Source organism: Erythrolamprus reginae, chromosome 1 (genome assembly GCF_031021105.1).
Source record: "Erythrolamprus reginae isolate rEryReg1 chromosome 1, rEryReg1.hap1, whole genome shotgun sequence".
Taxonomy (NCBI): domain Eukaryota; kingdom Metazoa; phylum Chordata; class Lepidosauria; order Squamata; family Dipsadidae; genus Erythrolamprus; species Erythrolamprus reginae.
In genome coordinates, this window is record NC_091950.1 from 306,658,186 (window position 1) to 306,685,375 (window position 27,190).

The window sequence follows — 27,190 nt, forward strand, 5'->3', positions numbered from 1 at the left end:
TTTTATAAAGGCAAATGTATAATGGTTTTTATTCAAATTTACATTTAATTTTAAAAAAAAATATAGTAAACATTTGGCTCCTCTGCAAGGACTTTTTTAAAGAATCCAGAAGCTTCTTTTAAGGAATAATTCTGTCCACTTAATAAATGCTGTTATGGTTACTAGTTTTCAGTACTAGCAAACCATAATTTCCATCTTGCTGTGGTTTGGGATTAAAAATGTGATCGCAGTTTGCCTTCAATTGTACCTTGGCTTTCATTACTCTTGTTATTTGTAAGTTGCTTTCTGTTTAACCCTATTTTAGTTAGCCAAAATTTCAATGGCAAGTTGGATGTCCACATAAATAAGCATACCATCAGGCAAATACATCTTCCAGAAATGATGTATTAGCCAAGTTTAAGGTAAAAATTAATTTGTTATTGCTACAGGATGTATTTTTTCCTGAAATCAAATTGTTTGTTGGAGAGTAGGTTATTAGTTTCTAAGTGGGGTGTAATGGATTGGTTTATGATTGATTCCAAGACTTTGCAGGTGACGCAACCCAACGAAATTGGTCTGTAATTTTCAATGTTTCTTGGATCTCCTTTTTTGAAGATAAGGGTGACTGTGGCTAGTGATCATAGGTTGGATAAGGAGCTAATCCTGAAGGATTAAAAAAAAATGCTTAGAGGTTCAGCCAAGATTGTGGAGAGCTTTTTAAAGAAGTATGTACATAGTCCATCAGGTCCAATAAATAGAGGTGGTTTTAGGCACAAAAAACTAACTGTACGTTATTCTAGGTTTACACAATGACATATAATCAGAAGGAAAGAAAAGTGTACTTCTGCCATGATTCCCAAATGAGTGAAATAACTTCCCCTATCAATATGATAAACAATCCCTGTTTAAGTTATTTTGCTGCAGATTTTAGGCAGAGTGAGATCTTTGCTTATTTAAATGTGGTGATTGAAATTTTGAGACAGTTCCTCCAATTGTCAGAATTGGGGTTACAATCTGAATTAGAGTTGTTCAGATGTTACAATCATTCATGACAATAACACAATCTGCCAGCTTTACTAGAGAAGATTCTAATGCTTTTCAAAGTCGACAGACATAAGTCTAATTGGATTCCTTCTCAGCAGGACAATTTTACCCATTTTGCATTGTACACAATTTCCCTTGTTCTTTGTCCTTTTTCCATTTGCATTCTTTTCAAATATTCTTCTGCTGATCAAGTGATTTGTTTGAAACCTAGGATTGCTACCTTGAAATGTCATGTAAGCTGAACAAAATTGGACTAGCTTTTGCCACCTAACTGAAATGAGTGTTATTGATGAATGATGTATTCAGCTTAGTGCACTCATATACATGGAGCAATCTGTATGCTTTTAACAATATTTTTTGCATCTTAAAAGGCAACACTTTTTCCATTTTCCAAGGCATAATTTTGGTTCTGTCAAATTTCTCCAGGAGACAAACGTGTGCCAAGCAACAGTTACAAAGCTCTACTTACTACAAAATGCCAAATTCCAAATCAGTAGCACTATGTGTTCCATCAAAAGTGGAACAGTTGTGTGATTTCAACAGATGATGCTTCTTAAATGCATTCTATTTCAGCTGCTTCTGTCATGATGGCTATTATTATGTAACAGTTAACAGAGATAACAGCTATCTGGAAAAGCATTATACTGTAAAAGAACCTCCTGCCCAGAGATCTCAAAATTGTTATAAGCATTACCTGGTTTACATATTGGAAAATGAACAAGAAAACAGATATTTCTAAAGCCACCTTGATTCAGATTCCTTTGCCCCATTTTGACAAATTTGCATAAGGAGGAACTAATGAAATAATTCTTTTGCAAATTATAATTCAAGCTCACCTGCTCTGCAATACCTGGACTAATATGCAGATTGAGGTATAACCATTTATCTGATTTTGCAGTTCTATGTTTTAGTTTAAAAAATATGATAACTGGCATTATGTGTAGGATGTTTGTAGTGTGTATTTGAATGTTTTATTTTTAAAATATTTAAACTAATTATTTATTTTAATTGGATTTAGATGTGTTTTATATACTATATTTTTATTGAAATGTTGTGAGCCCCCCCCCAGTCCATGGAGAGGGGTAACATATAAGTCCAATTAATAATAAGTAAGTAAGTAAGTAAGTAAGTAAGTAAGTAAGTAAGTAAGTAAGTAAGTAAGTAAGTAAGTAAGTAAGTAAGTAAGTAATATTTTGAAGAAAAATAGTGCAGGTCAAATGATGTATTTCTGAGTTCTCCAAAAAGTTGTGCTGCTAAATAGTGAAAATAGAATATTACTCAGTGCTGAAAAATATAGGTAGTTCTCAACTTATAACAGTTCCTTTAGTGACCGTTCAATGTTACAACGCCACTGAAAAACTGACATCACCATTTTTCATACTTATGACCATTGCATTATGTCTTAGACCTTGAGGACATTAGTTTTTTATGACTTCAGTTCAGTGCTGATGCCTGGCAATTGCCTGGATTAGAACTATTTTTTTTTAAGTAGTATGCCATTGCCTCCTTCCTAAGGATGGGAGATAGCAAATTACCCCAAATCATCAGCTGAGAAACTAGAATTCAGTCTCCCATTTTCTAGTCTGATAGTTTAACCACTTGACCAATTTAGATCTCTTGGGATATTATAATGGTCTTCAAATACCTGAACCAAAATAACTCACCCAACTCAAAATTTATTTTTGGTGCTCAATATGAGAGACACAGAATACTTATTTTAAGATACAGAAAGAAATATTCTAATCAAGAAAAAACATCCTAGTTTGACACTAGAATAGTAGTTTTAGAATATAGTTAATTACCATATTTTTGCACTATAGAACACTCCGTAGCTTTTGGGGAGGAAAACAAGAAAAAAAAATCTGCCTCTGCCTCTCAGCATCCATCAGTATTCAGCTGACTAGCATCTTTGCAGCAAAGAGCCTGGCCAGTTTCCAACATAGCCGCAGCCTAATTTAGCACAAGAAACTGATTGGTGGTTGGATTGACCTCCCGGAATACTGCTTATTAGCTGTTGCAGACTGTGGGGATTGCTGTCGCCATTGCTGCCATCACTGCCACCACCTATTGCCGCCTCCACACACACCATTTTTTACCTCTGCATGCCCTGTTTTCAGCCTCTATGTTGTCCTGTTCAGCCTAGTTAATTAGCAGTAATTAAGCCCCAATGAAGACTCAGAAGCCAAATCACTATGCATAGTTGTCTATTTACAAAGAAACATGCTGGAAACAACAATGAGATCAGAGGAGTTTCACTTTGCCTGCCAAAAGTCCCGCGTTATCGGCACAGCTGATAACAAGCATCCAAAAGAAAGTCATAAATTCAAGTCATTAATTCTTAGCGTGGACAGGTACTCACATATGCCTTCCAAAGTTGGGATTGCAGGGTTGCAGAAAGATTTAAGGGAGAAACACTTTGGCTGCTAGTTCTCTCTCTCTCCATAAAGGAATCCTCCCCTTTTATACTATCTGTGATGACAAGCTATGCCTAGATCTATATTGCCAAAATACTCTTGTCTCACTCGCACTCTTCTGAATCTAGCATCTATTATGGGGTCCACACTATCCCCCTCCTTATCTGACTCCCACATTACCACAGCTGAGGAGTCTGCAGCCTCTGGAGGGTCCCCAAACCCTAAATCTCCCTCACTCTTACTTTCCGATACCTCTGATAAAAACCACTGGCCTATGATATCCAGATGGATCCAGTTCATTCTCCTCCAAGTCCATGACCAAAGGAGCTGGATATAAGCCAACCATAACACATAGGTCCTTTTTTTTGCTGTTCCACGTGGGGAGGGAGGGTATATTTGTTAACTTAATAAATACTATTGTCTGTCCCATCAACTATATATGGCCTGTTGTTATGATGGTATTATTAGTATTATTCCAGGCAGTCCCTTGCTCGTGGTGAATGGCTGCAGTGAGCAGCAGCAGGCAGTGGCGATAGACAACAGCAATCTCCACCACCTGGTGTGGCCCAAAATGGGGTGCACAGAGGCCAAACACAGGGCACGTAGAGGCCGAAAATGGTCAATGGGGGGGTGGGGGAAGGGCTTCAGCAACATTCACTCTATAAGATGCACAGACATTCCCACCCATTTGCACTTAAAAACCTAAATAACTTTTTCTGGATAAGTGATTTGACTTTTCTAGATGTCTCCATATTCAAGTACTATATTAAACATATTTCATCTCTTCTAGAAGAGATAATTATTCTATAAAAATTGAATTAAATATATACACACCAAGCAAAATTATGTATAAATCCATTTTCTATATGAAAATGTGTGACAGAGTTTTGAATGAGAAAAATGTACAACGAAATCAATTTCAAGACTGCTTTTAAGGGACAAATACAGAAAATATTAAATATTAAAACAGTATGTGACCTGTTATTGCTTCTGTCTTTTATATTTTAAAAATGAATTAATATGGAAATAATGTGTCTTTTTCTACAGAGTTCTTCCCCTCCTGCTGCTTACATCAACCTGGGGTTGGAACCTGCCTGTGTGATATAATAATTTCCACGTCAATCTATTGTGAAGGTTATTATTGCTTTTAACTAAGAACAAAGCACCTGGAAAATTTGAATTTTTAAAAGAAGAAAAGAAAAAAGAAAAAAAATCCAAAGATACTTCAGAAGATAGTGTTAAATAAGGTATAGTTGTTTTTTCCTTACATAGATTTTTCACATTGATAATTGAAATTAATCCTAAAGCTAGTATTTTTTTCTAGCATTTCTCATTCAGTGTTATAGTAGAGGCAGCCAGAAAGTGGGACTAGATTGGCTAGGAAATATCTGAATGAAGCATATTTGTTATGGTTTCTAATTCTCAATTATTGTCAATATCAACAATAAAAAAGTGCATTTGCTTCCTTCTGTCTAACTACATACTTCAAGTCTGACAGTAATGAAGACAAGAAATGATGACAAGATTAGAAGCTGGAAAGAAATTCCGGGTGCCTCAGGGTCATCTCAAGTGTTTCCAAACAAGTATACAGTATTCCCAAGTAAAAGATCTTGGGCAAATCAAACTGAACCATTCAAACTGGAAATTTGAGATTCAAGAAGATACAACCCAACATGTCCTTTAACAAGTTCTAAGGGAAAACTGATTTAATAATTAATTCATAAAAATATTTATCCATAAGCTATAACATGAAAGCTTTTGGGTTTTTTTGTTTTTTTGAAAAAATAGTTTATTAAGTTTCACATTTTAAAAAAGGGGGTGAAAAGGGAAGGGGGTGAGGGTCAAAAGAAGTAAAGGTGATAGGCAGGTGATTACATCATTGTGAAAGTAATTCTGGAATATATGGAAAATTATGAATGGTATAAGTTATAGTATATTATCTTGCGAAAAGAATTACATTTCATAGCAACAGATACAAAGTGTATTTACAACATATACAACAAGTATATGCATATAGTATATACTAACTAGTAACTAACTAACTAGTAAGTAAAACACCATTATAATAGATCCTGAAAAAAAGGAAGAAATGGGGGAATCAAAAAAGAAGTATAGAATAAAAAAAGACAAGTATATAAAAAAGAGAGGGGGTAAAGAGAATCTGCATGATCGCAGACGTTTGTAGGATATGCGACATAATAGTGAGTTGGAGTAGTAGGTGTAGCTTTTGTTTTATATTTTACAGAATGAGATTAAATATTAGATATGAGATTAGATATTAACAAGGGAGATCAGAGCAGGAACTACTCTGAAAAGCTAAAGAATCAATTCTCAACAAATGAACCAGAAAACCTGTGGAAAACTCTCAAAAACATCACCGGTTACAGCAAACCACCTTCCCAAGCTGAAGGAGATCAGCAATTGGCAGATGACCTGAATGTGTTCTACTGTAGGTTTGAAAAGAAACCACAACCACTTATCTGCACAACTTCCATCCCAGACACACCAACAACAGCTAAATCTTCTACAATTGAACCCATCCCATTGGGTTTACAGCCCCTAGTGATCACAGAAAAGGAAGTGAAAGATCTATTTCACAGACAGAAACCTGGAAAAGCACCAGGCCCAGACAAGATAACTCCTTCTTGCTTTAAAAGTCTGTGCTGACCAATTGGCCCCCGTCTTCACCCAAATCTTCAACAAATCACTAGAGTTCTGCTATGTTCCTTCCTCCTTCAAATGCTCTACTATCATCCCAGTGCCAAAGAAGCCCTCCATCAAGGAATTGAATGACTACAGACCAGTTGCTCCAACATCTGTAGTTATGAAAACTTTTGAAAGGCTAGTGATGTTCCACTTAAAAACTATCACGGATCCACTGTTAGACCCCCTGCAATTTGCATACTGAGCAAATAGATCAACAGATGATGCTGTTAATATGGCTCTACACTATATCCTTCAACATTTTGAATCTCCAATTACCTACACTCAGTTCAGCATTCAATACCATCATACCAGACATTCTCTTAACCAAACTAAATCAGCTAGCGATACCTGAACACACTTGTAAGTGGATCACAAGTTTCCTAACAGACAGGAAGCAGCAAGTAAAGCTAGGAAAAATCACATAAGATACATGTACAATTAACACAGGTGCCCCCAAGGCTGTGTACTCTCACCACTTCTCTTCTGTCTATACACTTATGACTGCATCTCAAATAATCCATCTGTTAAACTACTAAAGTTTGCAGATGATACAACAGTGATCGGACACATTCGAGACAATGATGAATCCGCATACAGACAGGAAGTTGAACAACTATCCTTGTGGTGTGACCAGAACAATCTAGAACTGAACACACTCAAAAGCGTAGAAATGGTGATAGACTTTAAGAGAAACCCTTACACCCTTATACGTCTCACAATACTAGACAACACAGTATCAACAGTAGAGACCTTCAAATTTCTAGGTTCTATTATATCTCAAGACCTAAAATGGTCACCTAACATCAAAAACATCATTAAAAAAGCACAACAAAGAATGTTCTTTCTGCGCCAGCTCAGGAAATTCAAACTGCCCAAGGAGCTGCTGATACAGTTCTACAGAGGAATCAGTGAGTCTGTCATCTGCACCTCTATAACTGTCTGGGGACTTGAGGGGATAATCAGAACTGCATAAAAAACAATTGCTGCCAACCTGCCTTCCATTGAGGACCTGTATACTGCATGAGTCAAAAAGAGGGCGGGGAAAATATTTACTGCCCCCTCGCATCCTGGACATAAACTGTTTCAACTCCTACCCTCAAAATGTCGCTTCAGAGCACTGCACACCAAGACAATTAGACACAAGAACAGTTTTTTCCCGAACGCCATCACTCTGTTAAACAAATAATTCCCTCAACACTGTCAGACTTTTTACTAAATCTGCACTTCTATTTCTACTAGTTTTTCTCATCATTCCTATCATCCTTTTCCTCCCACTTAGGACTGTATGACTGTAACTTATTGCTTGTATCCTAAGATTTTTATTAATATTGATTGTTTCTTCATTGCTTATTTGACCCTTATGACAATCATTAAGTATTCTACTACATGATTCTTGACAAATGTATCTTTTTTGTTTATCTACGCTGAGAGCATATGCACCAGGACAAATTCCTTGTGTGTCCAATTACACTTGGCCAATAAAATTCTATTCTATTCTAAAATAGTGAGGCTGGTGGAATTTTCAGACAAAATCAATCTTCCCGTTTCAGTTATCACATGATTTAATTTAATGTACTCAAATGGTGTCTCTACTTTAATTCACAAATCTACTTCATTTGATCAAGCTTCCATCATATCAAAGCACCCCTTTAGCAAAGTTTTATTTTTCCTCTGCCCTAAGCTGGTTGTCTCTATAAAAAATTAAATAAAGGGAAGGCAGAAATAGTAATCTGAATTAGTTCAAAACATCTGGAAATCTACTGATTACTTGCCTTATGTAAGAGATAATGGGAGAAAACAGATGTTAAATGCAAGTTGTCATCCTCTGGATTTAATTTACAGACAGATAAATTTCAGTAAATAAAGCACAGCAATTCTAAAATAGAACAACTCTGTATTTTCTTAATTCTAAGCATAAAATGGCCTGTTTCCTTCTGATTTTCTGTGATGGAGTCTAGCATTCTAATAAGCAACACAAATGAAGCCAAGATCATGTTATGACGTTTGAGTTATTTATTGATAAAATTTATTGGCTGCCCATTTTACGACAAGGTAAATTGAAGTGGCTTACAATCATAAAAGATAAATGTACATCAATAAGCTAAAACAAATGCAGTGATACAATCCAATTAATGATGTGGAGAGCAATGTTCCCTCTAATTTTTTTTCGGTGTGGGCGGAAAAGTATAGTGTCTGAGCAGCAGTCCCTTTGGGACTGAGCAGCATAGAAGTATGTATAAATAAATAAATGAATGAATGAATGAATAAATAAATAAGAAAAAAAATTCCCTTCTTTTTTATTAAAAGAAATTAATAATAAAACAAAATCAAAATCTATTACAGTAGTCCCTCGCTATACCGCGCTTCACCTACTGCGGCTTCACTTCATCGCGGGTTTCTGAGGAAGCCGATCGGCAGATTTAAACAGCCCGCCAAACTTGATCGGCAGGTTTTTAAAAAATATATATATATATATCTAAAATTGTAAATACTGTATTTAAATACTGTATCTAAAATAAATACTGTGTGGGAAGGGTTTATAAACACTTAAAACAATGAAAACTACCAAACAATTACAATATAAATACTTAAATAAGTACTATCAGTTGATAAATTCCCTATCGCAGATTTCACCTATCGCGGCCAGGTCTGGAACGTAACACCAGCGATAGGTGAGGGACTACTGTACTATTATTACTATCTTCTCCTCTTTTTCCATCCCTGTCTCCTCCCCCCTTGTGTGTGTGTGTGTATGTGAACTCTTGAACCATTTCCAATAACAGGTGAGCTATTGGAAATGGTTCAAGAGTTCACACACACACACACACACACACACACAAACGGCTGGGGTTTTTTTCTCTGTTATTATTTGGGTGCTTTTTACCATATGCTTTAAATCAAGAGTCATTTCTCTCTCTTTTCCCCTCTTGCTCTCTCTCTCTCTTCTTTCTCTCTATTGCTTTTTTCTCTCTCACTCTTTCTTTCTATCTCTCTTGCTTTCTTTCTCTTCTCTCTTTCCCTTTCTCTCTCTCTCTCTTTCTCACTAACTTTCTCTCTCTCTCTCTGTCAGTGAGGGGGCTGCGAGAGCGCTTTCTCTGAGCTCTTCAGGAACGCCTGCCCTGCCTCTACTGCAGCCCCCTTGCTGAAAGTGCGGGACAAAAGCGCTCCCAGTGAGGGGGCTGCGAGAGGGGCAGGGTGGGCATTCCTGAGGCACGCAGAGAAAACCCTCTCTCGCAGCCCCCTGGCTGGGAGCGCGGATGAGGACGAGGAGGAGAAGCTGCAGCCACGGGAGAAGTCACGCCCCAAGGCAGGAGGTGGCAGAGAGGAAAGGGGGCGGATCGGGCGGGCGTGGGGGCAGCGCTGAGAGGCCAGGGGCGCGAGGGGGGCGGAGGCACCATGGGGAGGCAGGGGTGGCCACGGCTCCCCGCAACCCCCCCCCCCCGTGGGCTGGCAGGGGGGTGGGGAGGGCGCGCCTGTGGAAAAGGGTGTGTGGGGGTATTTGGGGGGGCGCGCGTGCGCATGCGCGCAGCTTACGGGGAACGCTGGTGGAGAGTGAGGGGGAAGGATGGGTGAGGAGGTGGGATCTGTTGTTAAACAACCACCTCCACTCTGATGTCTCCCCATTGAAGCCCCAAGCTACCTGGCAGAACCAGGTCTTTCGGCTCTTGCAGAAGCTCAGAAGGATTACCGCTGACCTCACACCGGGAGGGGGTAGATGTTCCAGAGAGAAGGTACAACAGCAGAGAAGGCCCTGATCCTGGACCTCACCCACCAAGATAATCAGGTTGACAATGCTCACAGCATGCCTCCTTTAGCAGCACAGGTGGGACAGGCCATTCCCAGTGGATGTGATGGTCCCTCCACCATATATAATATAATATAAAAAAGTCTCAAATAATATTTCCAGAAGGTACTCACAAGAGTCCTTGGAGAGTACTATGAGAGAAAATGGAAGCCTCTTAAGTTTAAAGTAACATTCAGACCACACATATACATCATTGTAAACTTTTTCAAAATAGAAAAATAAGGTGATACTAAAGTATATTTTTTTCTTTAAAATTTAGAAGTAATTTCATGGTACTTTTAGATTAGAATTCTAAAAACATCCTGAGTTTACTATGAATGTACAGGTATATGACAAAGAATATAGTTCCTATATAAACTATATGATTCCCTTCCCCCATTCTTCATTTCTATTATTGGTGGATTTTAAAAATTGCTTTTATGCATTTCAGCATTATTCAAATACAAAAAACGGTTTGATTAAAAAAAAACACAAGACAGCATTGTTGATCCTGTCAAAATTCTTTTGCATATCATGAATGCATTATGTGGTCCCACACAAACATTTCCATTTTAAATTAATGCAAAGAGATAAAGGTGCAAATGTTCAGATTGCAGATACTTGGGAGAACAAAAGAGCTGACTTGACAGGGGTTTTTTGTCTCATTGGCTACACTGCAATTTCACAAACACCTTTGTATAGTCATTTCTGCAGAGATGGTAAAACCCAGAAGAAATAATAACTGACCTAACTATTCTTTTTGATTCTGTTTCTGTAGGCTAATTATTGAATAGATTTAAGGGACGAAAGAATGGGTCCCAACAGAATGAATTTTACATTTTCAACGTGTAATAATATTTTAGAAGGCATATTTTATTGCAATACTTGATACTGAAGTCATCTTAAATAAATGTATGCTAATTAAATGTAATATTTAAGCCCTGGCTAAAAAAATTGTCATATGTTTATTTGGTTATTTGCACTTAAGACTATTTTCAGCATAAGAAGTAATAGACAAAATAATTTCACTTGTTGCTCAGCACAAGTTTTTTTTTAAAAAATCTATTGTTATTACAGGATCCAATCTGGGTCAGTTATTGGGACCTGAGATTTAGTCTTCCACCTTTTTAGATTCATGCTGGAGACTCATGCTGGAACTTTTCTCTCATTAGAATGTAGATGGACTCCAACATGAGCCCAAAAGCCCAGAACACTAAACTTGTGTCCCAAGTGAGAAACTGAGATTGGATTCTGCAATACATATATTTGCCTTCATTCACTTGTGATTTATAAGAAAAAGGAAACTATTACCAAATACTAGCATCAATTACTGATAAATTAATGCTAGCATTTAAGAAAGATTGATCTTGATATAAATGGATTTTGTTTACCCAACCCAGGGGATATGTGAATGGGTGGCACCACTATTATTGACATCCATACATCTATTATTATTTTCTTTTCCTGTTTTATTAATTCAATTTTACAGTTTTTAATGCTTTTAAAATAATTGTTATGCTATGCTTTTAGGTAATGATTGTTCTATATATCTGTATCTCTACCCACACATACTGTTTCATTAGATTGAATAATTGTGCTTATAGCTGTTGTAAAAAGGTTAGAAATCTATTTATATATTTTTTTTCTTTCTCTTCTATTTTTATTTTCACTTTCTTGCATGTTTAGCTTTTGCTTTCATTTCTTTTTCACTTCTAATCTTTATTTTTATCATTTTTATTGTTTTTTAAATTTTAATAAAATTATATATTATCAAAATATAAAGTATACAAATATTTTGTATATTATAAAACATTAAAAAGAACCACTGTACAATTGCTCCAATAATCTATCAAAGATCTCTTTTTCCTTTAAAAGTTATTTTATCTGTAAGCATGATCTTCTGGGATTGCTATACAAACTAAAAAAATTTCTTTTTTTAATTTCCTATCTTTTATATTTCACCCCTCTACTAGAACATTCCAACTGAGCTTTACATTTAATAATGGCAAAACTCAAAATGTAAGTATCTGCACAATAATAATGCAGATGTTTACATCAGATAAATTATTTAGTAGAAAAGCTTCCCATAACTCTTCTCAGGAAAAAATAATTCTAAATTACATCAGATACTCAGTTATTCTTAAATCTTCAGAACTTTCTATATAAACTTTATTAAAACTCTACACATAACATGAATATAAAAACACATATAACATACATACAAAACCAAAACAAAACATTTAACGTAAATAAAAAGATGCATGATCTATTTCCACCCTTCACTTTCCTCAGGCATCCATTAACCATTTCTTATATTATTTTAATCACTATTTACATTTCCCATAATCTCTCCTTGTTTAATCTATAAAACCCTTTATCATCAAACTATTTTTCTCTATTTTTGTAATGTAACAATTTTTAATAAAACCCTCTGTTAGACAACTAAGCTTTGTCCATCTCTGACAAGTCTGTAACTTGTCCCTTTATTTCTCCAATGTCCTGTGGATCATCAACAAATTTTTTTGGTCATTTCACAATTCCATTATATATGATAATAGGTTCCATCCATTTTTCCATATTGCCAAACTTTACTTGAAACATTTTATACATTTGTTGTTTCATAGGTGTCAAATAACATCAATATATAATTTTATAAAGATAGTCTCTTAAATTATTGAGCAGATTAAATTAAATATTTTAGTCCACATTTTTTCCAATGCTAATATTGGCCCAAAATTTAGCATCCTTTAACCCTTTCAAGTTTAGCTTTGTGTTGGTCACTGGTTTCAACTTTTAGAGCCAACAAGTAGATTGTTACCTTTTAAAGAATTGTGGTCTTTTTTATGAACCTGGTCTTGTCCAGCTTCAACATGTTCTTCTTCAAACACTCCATTATATCTACCCAAACTTTGATCAAAGTAGACAGCTCTATTGGCTTTGTGCCTGTTCTTCACAAACATACCACTCAACATGAATATTAAGCATCCCAGAAATAGAAAGCAACAGATTCAGTCTCCAATAATATCCAATACAAATTCTATTATATGAAACTTATTTTGCTTTCATATATCATTAACAACTGCAGTGATTTGGGACACAGTGTTGGTCTGTTGAATGAGGGCTTTGTTGCAGAAATGATGGTTATAAGCTTGAGAAAGTAGAATGCAGAGATTCATAATGGAAAAAAATGCTATGAGATTCCATTGTAAAATTGAACAGTATATTTAAAAGCCTACATTTAAAAAATCCTTCATCATTGTACTGAATAAAACGTTTGTATACATTAATAGTCTGGACATATTAAAATTATTCATGAACTATTGATATTTTTCCAGATAACCATTTCTTTATTTATAAGTTCAGATTTTATTCTCTCTAGCTTTCATTCAGCCAACTCACATATACAGCTTCCAAAACTATATAATTACTGAAGACTTTCAGGATTTATAGCATCTAGTCTTACAAAGCACTGAATGTATTTCAAAGATTTAATTTGATAAGGCATACTGTGTAGCGTTTACATTTGCATCATGCCTTTAAGTGATATGTTCCTCAAGGTTCCTGCTTTTTACTTCCTCTGTAACAACCCATGCTGCACTTCCCTAATTAAACACAGTGGGGGAGATCAGAATCCTGACTTTTCTTTTTGAGGGAGAGAAATATTTGCACATTTTCAAAGCACGATCTGAAAACAAATGCACTATAGACATATTTGTTTAGTAAACAGCAGCTCGCATTAAACTAAGGCAAACTAAGATTTGTATGCCACCCCTCTCTGAGTCTTCGGAGAGGGGCGGCATACAAATCTAAATAATAATAATAATAATAATAATAATAATAATAATAATAATAATAATAATAATAATAATAATAATAATAAAAATAATAAAAATCTCAATCTCAACCTCAACCTATCTATCTCGTATTTTTAAATATAGTTATACATCAACTATATATCTGGAAAACTGCATTTGAAAATGCAGTTTTCAGCTCATATAATTTGGGAAGTTGAATACTGCAAAAATCAGCAGAATGTAAAATGTATGAAACAGGAAATTAAAATTAGCCCTACATGTCATGGGGCTAGGTTACCTGTAGAACCATCTTCATCCAATTACGTCAGTTTGTCCCACCCAGTCAGGCAGGGATAGTATGTTGCAGACCCTGTCAATTTATAAATTTCAGCTGGTGGCACCTAGGAAGACAGCCTTTTCTGCCATTACTTCCACTTTTTGGGACACTATAACCTAAGAGGTGAATGTCCACCCCCTTTCCTGGCCTTTTGGAAATGTCTAAATACCTTGCTCTCTATCTTGCTTAGCAGGTACTTGTGGGGATGAACAGCCCTCTCTTCCACCTTTTTAATTGTGAAATTTACCCATCTTTGCCTTTTATCTAAATTCTGTACACAGTTTTTACGTTTTAATAGTTTACTTGCACTTTACCCAGAGTCCCTCTGTGAGGTTTCTAAATTTGATACATAGATAAAATAAATAAATAAAATCAAGCAGGAATTATCCTGCCTTAGACATGAAAGCTGGCCAGGTGACCTTGAGCGAGTCACTCTTCCATAGCTCAACTCACTTCAGGGTGGTTGTTGGGGGGAAAAAACAGGAAGAATAAGAAGTATTAGGTATGTTCACTGCCTAGAGTTATTTATAAAAATAATAAAAGCAAGATAAAACATCTAAAAAAAATTGCCTGAAAGATTTGCCAGCAAACGTAAGAGGGATTCAGAAAGGGAAAATGTACATAAATGCCAAACAACAATATAGTGACTAGGATGAGCTTTAAAATCTAACATACCAGCTTTATTATTATTTCTTTGTCCTTTTTTATTTCTGCAGCCTCTCTGTCTAAGCCTGCCTTTCCAAGCTTTATATGACCAAGGCTATTTTTAGAGGTGCCTGATGATCAGGTTTTATTAACTAGTACAAATTCCAGCTGCTAAAGAGGAGCAGCTTCTTCCCTTCAAGCATGCCCTTCAGCAAAGCCACCATTTCCTTAAAAAAAATGTATAGATCATGCTGAGTGGCTGAGTCTATTAAAAATAGGGAGCAGAATTTTTTTTTTCAGACAATTAGAACATCAAGTTTGTTACAGTACCTTCTGCTGCAATCTCAGTCATAATGCTGATGGTAAGAAATGCACTGTGAAAAAAGGTCAAGTTGTATTAGCAGCTCAGAGGATCTGACAGGGCCAGTGTTGACTCTCGCAGGAGATGGTGTATTAAAAGGTGGGACGTCCTCTGTACTTCTAACTATCTTTGGGTTCTTCTTTTGAGCTAGTTTCTCTACAAAGCCCTGCCTTGCCTTCCCCACCTTCGCTAGAAACTAACCCTCTCCCAAGGCGGTGTTCACAGCTACACTAAAGTATCAGCTTCTAATAAAAATAGCCATGGCTCTCAACAGATCTGTAGCTCAGCTTACTTGGCATCCTAGGCACCACTCAGGGACTTGATCTATTTTATTCAGTTTTAAGCACCCAGCTCCAAACTAGAAAGCCAAGCGGGTAAAAGCAAAGGCAGCACAAAGGAACTGGAAAGAGCTGTCAAAGCCCTAGCCGCTTCTTTTAATATGATTACAGTTCTTTGAGGTCTATTGCAGAAAACATGAAATACAGACTTGACGGTAATCTTATCCAACCAAGCTGAAATGTATTCTTAGCATACTCTTTGCACATTCTTTCCGGGCCTTATTTGGGTTGGGTGAAGACAGCCACAGTGACTGAAGAAGAAAATTTAACTTAGGTAAATTTCCCCCTGTTCAATTCCCTGCTGACATTTAAAATCACTGAAACACTTCACCTCACTCTGTGTTTCTTTTTTTTAGTTCTTGCCCCTCAGTTTCTAGGAAGAAATCTGCTGGTTCATACCAAGAATGAATCTCTTCCAATTCATTTTCACATCTCTGAGTATACATATTAATAGCCATGGTTACTGGTTAGTGCAGAGTCCTGATGTTCACTGGTATGAATGAGGAATAGATAATTTGTTAATTTGTGTGCCTGTTTTGTTTTTAATTTAATATAAAATGTCTGCAATGTCAAAGCTTAGACAACTAAGAGAGATTTGAGGATTTTCAACAAATTACATGATGCTTTATAATGTCTAGATCAGATTTTGAATTCTCTAGCGTTCATAATGGGATATTTTTGAAACCGAATTTTGAGAACTTAGATAGACTGAAAAATCCATACATTTCCAAACCCTGTACAGTATTTCTATATGCTAACTCTGTTTTTCTGAAATGATAGGGAGGACAAATCTCATATTGTTATAGAGCAGTGTTTCCCAACCTTGGCAACTTGAAGATATATGGAATTCTGGGAGTTGAAGTCCAAATATCTTCAAGTTGCTAAGGTTGGGAAACACTGTTATAGAGAATATAGAGGACCTACTGTGATTTTGTTTTCTTTTATTAGGCAGAGAGATAGGAGGCTGAAAATGAGATATTTGATATTTCTTCCCTTGTTACAATCAAAACATTCCTCTCCATAGTAATAATTAGGAAAAGAGATCTATGAGGATGACCTGCTTCCAGAGACTGAACGATTCCAATGGATTTTAGATAATTTAGCTGCATATAGAATACAGAGGTGATCAGGATGTTTGATGCAATAATTTCTGAATTTCTTCTCCTGTGACAGAGACTCTTGCCTAAAGGCAATGAAGTAGAGCTAGAGGATTTATAGAATGCAGGAGGATAACCTCATCTCAAATCTGATCACTAGTAGAAACTCATCATTAATTTATGGTCATGAGGAGTTGAAAAAGCAAGCCTCTGAGTAACTTTAGCCAAGCTTCTCCAAATGGCTTGGTTCTTTTTTGTATTTGAGGTCATATAAAACCCCAAGTAGATTGTTGCATCACTTCATGGCTAGACACCTTGAATGAAAATTGATCAAACTTATCTGTAATTTTATTTTACAGCTCCAGCAGTGCCCATGATTGTTTAATCGCTTCTCTAAATGAATTTCAGTAGTAAGGCCTGATATAACATCACCACATGCTTGTTCACCTTTGGCACTCATGGGTTGTCTCATTTGGTGAGAAGATGAGGATGCATAATAAATAAATCAGTGCCTGGTTATGAAGTCTAGCAAACTAAAGCTCTGTGCAGACAAAATAGACTCTAAAGCAGGGGTCCCCAAACTTTTTACACAGGGGGCCAGTTCACTGTCCCTTGGACTGTTGGAGGGCCGGACTATAAAAAAAACTGTGAACAGATTCCTATGCACACTGCTCATACCTTATTTCTTTCTCTCTCTCTCTCTCTTGCTTTCTTTCTTTCTCTCTCTCTCCCTCTCTTGCTTTCTTTGTCTCTCTCTCTCTCTTGCTCTCTCTCTTGCTTTCTTTCTGTCTCTTGCTCTGTCTTTCTCACTCTCTCTCTTGCTATCTCTCTTCCTCCCTCCCTCTCTTACTCCCCCTTCCTTCCTTCTCTCCCTCCCTTCCCTCCCTCCTTCCTTCCTCTCCACTTCTTTCCCTTGCTCTTTTTCCCTTCTCTTTCCCTTTTCTTTCTTTCTCTCCACTTCTCTCACTCTCTTTTCCCTCTTTCACCCTCCCTCTTCTCTCCCCGCAGAGGACTCACCCGACAAGCCTCCACCCTCCAACCCCGGACTCCCGTTCAATCACCATTCAGAAAACGGGAGCTAGCAACTCAAAGAGGAGGATGAGGCGGGCGTGTGCGTGTATGTGTGTGGGTTGTGCCCAGCTCGGCTTTCGGCAAGCCTTACTTTCCCTCAGGTGAGATGAGATTGAGGGGGACGTTCTCACTACCTTTCCAGTGCGGCCTTGGAAAAGACCTGCAGGCCAGATAAATGGCCTCAGTGGGCCGCATGTGGCCCATGGGCCGTAGTTTGGGGACCGCTGCTCTAAAGGATTAAGTCTGTAGCTTAGAGGTGCTTCTGGATCAATTTCTGAAATTACAGCATACACCGCATCAATGACAACAAACAGCTTCCATCAGTTAGTGCTGACATGCCAGCTGCAGCCATACTTAGACACAAATAAGCTCTCTATGATAATTTTTAGATTGCTGCAATATATTTTATATGACTCTCAGTGTGCTCCAAAACACCAATTAAAATATTGTAGTAAGAATCCTGATTAGAACTGAGTGACGTACAATAAACATAACCAGCCCTTTTGGCTCTTCAATAGTTCCCAATTACTTTCCATTTAAAACTTAAGCCCTTCACAGCATGAGACTACTGTTCTGAAGTAATGACTCTTTCCATGTTGTCAAACGCTTTAAGACTGGCAAATTCAGGAGTTAAAAATCACTGTGACTTCTGAAATGAATGAATAATGCTAAGGTAACAGAATCTTGAAAGCCATCCAAAGCTATTCTCCAAATCAGCTTATACTAGGAGTGATGAAGGCAGTATTACTCTCATTCTCACATTTTCCTTACTAGTTGGGACATAGATTTTTTCAGTTGTAACTCACAATTTGAACTCCTCCCCCGTGGTTCCAAAAAATATTAGGGGGACTGAAGGCTAAAAGATGAAGAACTGTTACAGGACTTCGGCGTATCTAATCTAATGAAAAGAAGGACTAGGGGTGACATGGTAGCACTATACCAATATTGAGGGGCTCATACAAAGATGAAGGGTTCAAACCATTTACTATTTATGGGATCATCTCTTGATGCATATTTTCCAGAGACCAATAAGAGCACACAGAATTGGCCTCCTCCAGGTCCCATTGACTAAACAATACAAGTTGGTGGTGCCTGGCTCTATAGAATCAACTCCCCCCCCCCCCCCGATGTCCGTACTGCTCCCACTCTACTGGCCTTCCATAAAGCCACGAAGACCTGGTTTTCCTGGCAGGCCTGGGGGCAATAAACTAACAACCATCATGGCCAAATCGTATGAGTGGTATGTATGCAAGTTGTCTTGATTGCTTAATTATGGGTTTTTAATCAGGATTTTATAGTTTTAGATTGTATTGTATATTTTATTTCTTTTTATTGTTTTTGTATTTATATTGTTATTGTTATCGGGATTGGGCGGCATAGAAATCAAATTAGATGGATGGATGGATGGATGGATAGAGATAGATAGATAGATAGATAGATAGATAGATAGATAGATAGATAGATAGATAGATAGATGATAGACAGACAGACAGACAGACAGACATTTCCCAAAGCACCAAAAAGCAAGACAAGAAACAATTATTGGAAACTAATCAATGAGAGAAGCAACCTAGAATTAAAGATAAATTTCCTGATTGAGAGAGCACTCAATTAGTGGAATAGCTTGCCTTCAGAAGTTGTGGGTGCTCTAACACTGGAGGCTTTCAACGAGACTGGACAGGCATTTGTATGAAATGATATAGGGTGTCCTGTTTGAGCAGCAGGTTGACAAGAAGATTTCCAAGATCCCTTCTATAGTACAATTTCTTTATATTTTTGGCACCAAGCAAAGACATTTGTATTTTCCTAAGTGTTTTAATCATGTAACAATTTTCAAAAAAAAAATTGTTCCCAGTTGTTAAGTGTGTTTTCCTGATTGTTTGTACATTAAATGAATAGAAAAAAGTTATTATTCCCTGTAAACTTTGCTTTTGTGGTCAGCACAATGATACAAATCCAATACAGTTATATAGGGCCACTATAGCCCTTCCTGAGAGATGGAGAGACAGGATCTAATTGATTGGGATTGCATAGTAAGTGGGCAATGGCCATCACAGAGAAAGGGGAATTGACCTAGACAGACAGGTGTGAATTCAATATCTATTCAGATTCTGATAACGACAGTATTCACACTTCACCCCACACCCATTACAGGAGGAGCTTAGGAATGTAAATATATATATTGTGTGTTACTCTGGTACCGGGTGATCAATCTTGCTCTGCTGAATCCTCAGTACACTCTTGTACTTTAATACTGCATGGAATAAAGACCATTTTTATCAAGTTTGGAGAGACATCCTTTTTCCTTACAGTACACAGCAACTTAGTCAATTTAGATGGCATGAAGAGGTTGCATACATCCAGCAGACGCATCTTGCTATGTATGTGGCCAGTTTATAAAGACAAGAGCGAAAAAGTACTCTGTGGAAGCATCTGCTAAAATGTGTGAGGCCTACAAAGCATACTTCAGCATGCCTGTTGGTGACCAAGACAAACCATGGGCTCCTCATTTCACATGTGAGCACTGCAAGAAAACTCTTGAAGGTAATAAATGCTACTCTCTTAATAGCAGATTAACTGTGTTAATATTGTAAATATAACTAGTCATTAGTGTGAAATAGGCCTAAATCAAATTCTCAATCCAAATTTTATTTTGTTTGCTTATAGGTTGGTATAGGGGAAAGAAGAGAGCCATGCATTTTGCTATCTCAAGAATTTTGCATGAACCGGCTGATCACTCAACAAATTGCTACTTCTGCATGGTGGACCCTTCCTAACGTCACACTGGCAAAAATGCACCGCCTGTAACGTATCCTGACATTCCTTCATCTATTGCCCCAGTACCACACTGCCCTGAACTTCCTGTACCAACACCTCCAGACAGAGCTACACCACCTTCCAAAGAAAGCAGCAGGTCAGACACCGTGGAAGACTTTGAAGATCACGATTTCTCTTCATATGCAGATGAGGAGCGGAAGCCATACTACCCTAACCAAAAAGACCTCAACGATCTGATCAGAGACCTTGGTCTCACCAAGTCCAACGCTGAGCTTCTGACATCAAGTCTCAAGCAATGGAACTTATTAGATGAAAGCGTCCAAGTCACAGATCAGAGGAAATGAAAACATTATGGTATTTGGGGGATTGATTCGTGAAACTGATTTGCAGTATAGTCGTAAATCTCGGAAAACCGCACACTTCTGAACAGTTTTTGGTAATCTGTGTAAATTTGCAATGCATATAGTGTTCTTAGTCTGGCTGTATAAATGAGAAGATGCAAAATCATCTGTTTCTATAGTAAAAATGCATAATTTTCATTGCCATGGTCACAAAAATGAAGTTTATGATGAATGTAAGCAAATTTTAATTTGTTTTAGACATAAGCAATTAGAATATAACATTTAAAAGCTGGGAACAAAATTTGTGTTACATAGTGATGTGTTGATGTGACTGATATTTTAAGCTTTTTCTTTGATTTTATAATAATGAGTTGGAAGGGACCTTGGAAGTCTTCTAGTCCAACCGCCTACTTGGGCAGGAGACTCTATACTACTTCAGACAAATGGTCATCCAAAATCTTCTTAAAAACCTCCAATGGTGGAACATTCACAACTTCTGATCAATTCAACATTCACAACCTCTGATCAATTGTTCTAACTTTCAGGAATTTTCTCCTTACTTTTAAGTTGCTTCTCTCCTTGATTATTATTTTTTTTGTTTATGTGATACCTTATTCTTTTTACACCCTCTTGTAATATTTATGTTATTCTTTTTACACCCTCTTGAAATAATGTATGTTTTCATAAAAACTTTTAATCTATTTGTACAATTGAATTTTACTGCAATGTATTTTAATGGAAAATATATATTCTAGATTTCAAGAAGATACAAGAACATAATTTAGAAAAAATCTTTAATTCTATTGGATATCATGGCTAGGTTTCGTGTAATGCCTGCTGAACTTGGAGCAATAGAGGGATGAGAACAGTTACAATATCTACTATCAATGCTACCAAATTATAAAAATCTGGTATCCTTCAGAGGTTTTGAACTTTAGTTTCCATGATCTCCAGCAAGTTTGAGAAAGGTATATGCAAAATATAATCTAAATTTTCTGATAGATGCAAATTTGCCTATCCTTGATTTCTAATAAACTGAATTTGGTTGTCCCCTTTACTTGCAAGTTCTCTCATCAGCAGAGTGTGACATATGAGCAATACACAAATAAATTCATACAAAGCTATTCTGATATTCTATTGTCTATACAAATAGTTTTCAACCAATCATCATTTGTTCAGCAACTGTTCAAAATTATCACAGTGCTGAACGAATGGGGTGATCCTTGGAATTCCAGCTCTCCTAGCACCCACATGGTCATGTGACCACAATCTGGTGCTTGGCAATTGGTTCACAAAACTGGCTGCAGTACTCTGCAATCACATGATCACCCTCTTCAAACTTTCCTGCTGTCTTTCCCAGAAAGTCAATGGAAAAGCCAGCAGGAAAGATCACAAGCCACTGGGTTAGATCGGCCTCACCTGTTCACTCTTCCACAGCTGCCTGTGCTTGCAACATGACATCTATTTGCATATCCTCTTGCACACTTGCTGATCCACGCACCCCCTTTGCATGCATATACCACCTGCAATGCACTCTCACACACCTGCCCTACCCTGCACCTCTTACTCAGTCTCTTGGAGCTTCATAATGCCTCCTCTGCACTCATGCACATTCTCATTTCTTCCCCTATTCTCATCATCATCTTGCATCCGTAAGTATTTATATTTGAGTTCTTTAGTTAGTGGAATCAGGGCACTCAGTGGTGGCTTGAACATTTAAATGTCATATTCATTCACTAAATACTTCATTTGAAGGTTCAATCCAGCTGGTTTTAAACAGAAACTCAGAAGTAATCAGAAATAGATAGATGTATTGGGGAGGAGGTTTCTAATTGCTGCATTTAATGAATAATGAAATGCTGTCAAAACAACACAATATTAAAAAATCAAATACATGGGGAAATTGAGCAATTTCTTTTTTTTTAAGTAGCCCTTTAGCAGAAAGCTTCCTAATAAAGTGGCCTATTGATCATACCTGGTGTACTGACAGGATTGGAAGCTCTACTATATTTTGCTGCCTTGAATCGAATAAAAAGCTATTTTCAAGAGGGACATTCATTCTTCTTTGCTGAAGCATAATAATTATAAACAAATGAACAATGGCAGATCTTCCATAAAACAGCAAGCAGGACAGTTATCAATGCATTACCTACCCAGCCAGTAATTAAAGTGTGCTAATTGTATTCATAATCTTGCTCGTGCCATGCTGTCAATAGATAAGATGAAAAGATGCTCAAATGAGCTTTCATTACCATGTAGAATTTAATGGGGAAAATTTTCACATGCAAAAAGATGGTTTTAGAAAAGTGTGAAATATGATGCAAAACTACATTATGTTCAATGGGATTAGTCTGAGAGGTGTGGATTTGCTTTTTTTCACAGAGCTATGAGCAAGAATCACATTTCTTAAACATTTCCAAACAACAAAGCCAAACATTGGTAGAAGGGTGAACAGAGATCACATCATCTAATTTGGGCATCAATTTGTAGCCCCCCCCCAAAAAAATTCTTTTATTCAGAGTTGGTATTCAGCTGGTTCGATTGGTTCATGTGAACCGGTAGTAGCGACCTGTGAAGGGGGGGCCCACCCACCTGCCTGCTCTGGTGCTACGCCATCCTATTTAGCCACATTTTCAAGCTGCATGTATGCATGCAAGCCCTGTATACAAGAAAAGTACATACACGGAAGGCCACGCGCATGCAATGAAGGCATACATGCAACCGAAGCGAGCGTACAGACTCTCACATTGTTGGTGCTGGGCAAACCAGTAGGGAAATTATGTGAATCCCACCTCTGGATTTATTGGAAAACTCCAGAGATAATTTGATCCAATTTGGTACTCACATCTGGAGCCAGATTTGGAAAAAGGAAGTCAATTCTCCTAACTAGTAAGACAAAACACAATTACTATTAATACCCTTGTTTCTTAGCAACATGAGATTCATAAATCATTTAATGATTAACAGAGTTGGAAGGGACCTTATAGGTCAACTAACCCCTGACCCAAGCAGGAGTCCCTGCACTATTTCTGACCAGTCTCTCTCTTCTTGAAATCCTCCAGTGATGAAGCTCCAACTTCCAAAGTCAAGCTGTTCCATTGGTTGATTGTCCTCATGGTCAGAAAATTTCTCCTTTAGGTTGAATGTCTCCTTGACCAGTCTCCACCTATTATTCCTTATCTGGCCTTTAGGTGCCTGGGAAAATAGCTTGACCCCTTCCTCTCTTTGGCAGTCCCTCAAATATTGGAACATTGTTATCATGTCTCTCCTGATTCTTCTCTTTCTTTAAAGGAGAAATTGCCAAATTTTATGAAATGTTAAAAAAGGCCTTTTCATACTACATTCCCCATAGACTCTATGTCTATATATTCCTAAGTAGATAGAAATAGCATACAGACACAAATGTTTGTGTGTGTGTGCTATTCCTATCTATTTCCCCCCCAAAACAGAACGTGATATTTTCAAGAACTTTGCCATCTATGCCAATTTGAAATAGATAGGTTCTTAGAGACAGATGGGTGCTCATAATATGAATGTTCAAAGCACTTGAGTTTATTTTATCCTAGAAGCATCATTTCTGAGTCACAGTAACTGTATAGTTTCACGCTCAAGCATGGAGCTTGATACAATTTGTCTTTAAAATATTTTACATACCCCCAGTTCATAAGGATAATGTTACTCATTCCTGATTACAAGTGGTATAGCAAGAAGAGTACATTAATTTTCCTGTGCAATAAATATTTCCCATAAATTCAAAGAGGTTATTTAATCTAGTTGTAGTTTGAAAAAGATTGTTCTGCAACCAGTATCCACCATGAAGTAGAGGCATACCATAAAGCTAATAACCCTAAGGACTGCTTTACTATATTAGAACATTACATTATTGTTTTGCTTTACATAACAAGTTAAATAGAATATTAGACATGGACTGCAGAAATATAAGCAGCCATGAGATGGCAGCAAAGGGCAAGAGCTTATGTTATCTCTTTATTTCCATCTAGTGGCAACATCTTAACCCTTTGTTCCTTCAGATGGTACTTTTCCCACCTACTGCCCCCAAATCCCAAAGAATGTCTTTAAAAGTCTGAAATAAGAAGGAAATGAACTCAGAGCCACTTGCTCCTTCTCATTGTAAAATTTAACCCACTGCAATTTATTTAGCTCCACATGTGAGATGGGATTTTCAAAAATAGTTCTAAAATTGCATTTACTGAACTGTAGTAAAGGAAATAATGGATTTTCTATATTGCATCAATACATGTTCCGCAATGTTGTGTTGACAGTTTGATGTAGTGTTTAAGGAATAAGGCTAGAAACTGGGAAATTGTGAGTTTTAGCCCTGCCTTAAGCACAAAGCCAGCTGAGTGACCTCAGACAAGTCTCTTTCTGGAAACAACAATTATCAACTTAATAGCCAGCCATCAACACCTTAGCTAACAACTAAAAGCTACACATAACCAGGACCCATATAAATACAATGCATAGAATAGCTCAACACGCTCGTATTATGAAGAAAAAGAAGTTCCCTAAAGATGGGCTCCAGCATGAGCCAAAAAGCTTGGAAGAATAAACCTTTAGTCATGGTAACCATCTCGAATTGAAACCTGTGTTATCCTGGGACATGTGTGTTTACCCTCATTCTCCAGTCTGTTTCTTTGTCACCTCTAGTTGTAGGCAAGGACAAACTATTGTGAAAAACTTTGCCAAGAAAAGAGCAGGGAATCCAGACAGTTGCCGGGAATCAACAATGATTTGAAGGTACCATCCTCTCTCCTGCCCTGTTCTGTCTCAGCGACGAGGCCCCCCCAAGAAATATTTATTTATTTATTCATTCATTCATTCATTCATTCATTCATTCATTCATTCATTCATTCATTCATTCAATTTTTATGCCTCCCTTCTCCTTAGACTCAGGGCGGCTTACAACATGTTAGCAATGGCACTTTTTTAACAGAGCTAGGCTATTGCCCCCACAATCCGGGTCCTCATTTTACCCACCTCAGAAGGATGGAAGGCTGAGTCACCCTTGAGCCGGTGATGAGATTTGAACCGCTGATCTTCAGATCTACAAGTCAGCTTCAGTGGCCTGCAGTACAGCACTCTACCTGCTGCGCCACCCAGGCTCAATAGGCCCACACACACTGATTTTATAAGATTTAAGCATGTAATTCTGATATTTAAGGAGCAGGGAGGTTTCAATTTAGAAATCCAGCAACAAAGCAAAAAAAAAACCTATTTGGTGCCAGCTGCTAATTAGAATCCAAAACAGAAATCAAAACTCACAGACATTTTCTTTGATCACACAGCTCTCATTAACTGACTCAATCTGAGTTGGCAGGCAGCCCTGGGATAATGAGTCCAACTCCCCAGTACGTAATTCATCATAGAAATAAAAATATCCCAAGAGAGAAACCCAAGCAGACATCTGGAACATTACGAAAGTTGACCACCGCACTGAAGCACCACGTGGTTCAACCTGAAACACCCTAAGGGCATGGCCAGTTGTTCTATTCACACAGAGACCTCCTCTTGCTTAGCCACTTGTGTCTTTTGGCAACTCTCCATGACCTAGAGTCAAGAAGAGGCTCCTCCACTTCTCCTTAATCACCCATGTGCACCTCGGGAGGTGCAGAAGGCCCTGTTTGGCTTTCAGTTTCTAACACCACATTGTCTCCAACCTCCTCACTATCATACTCGGGTGCCAGGTACATGGGGCTAGGGTACCAGGCCACAACAGTCTTTTGATCCTCAGGATCTGTGACCAGCTGCGTGCGATGTGGACATGCCACAACACCCACCCACAGAACAATAAAAATACAATTGTAACCATTTTGAATTATATCTTCAAAAGTAAAACATTGCTTCCGCTGTAAAAATAATTGCAAATCACAAAAAGTGGAAGTTACTTATTTTAAATGTTATGTTCCATTTCTAATCATTGGTTAGTACACAATACAATATCAACTTTATTTGATTAATCAATCGACCATATCAAAGCGAGAAAAAGACCACATCGGTCGTCATAAAACTGTGACTGGTTAAAATACAATAAAATTGGCTAAAATAGAGGGAATTTGAATAAATAATAAGTTAAAATGCAGTATAATATGCTAAAATTGAGTAGTAAAACATGAGAATATAACTCGTGCAAAGGATTATATTAAACAAATCTAAGATACTGATATAAAATATTCTTAAGTAAGTTCATCTCCTTTGCATGCCACCCCAATATCTTCTATAAAACGTATTCTCATCTGAACAGCCCTGACTATAAACTTAGTGGTTCTAGAAACTACATATATATTTATACCCTGAAGAAAATATGATAATTGTTTATTACAGTCCCAGTGTATGATTTTGTCAAGTAGGGGTGTTAGTACACAGTATACCCTCCTACAAACGTTCTGCTTATTGACAGACCATCTATACCCATTCAGCCATATCCTTGAAAATACCTGGCATATACTGTATTTTTGGAACAGGATTACCACTGACATACAG

The 27,190-nt window shown here is 37.3% G+C and overlaps 1 protein-coding gene across 1 annotated transcript in view; it reads right to left on the reverse strand.

Moving 5' to 3' along the window:
- Positions 1–27,190, reverse strand: part of LOC139175070 (triadin-like) — a 102,896-nt gene that overhangs the window by 38,176 nt on the left and 37,530 nt on the right. The gene's annotated exons all lie outside the window — the stretch shown is intronic.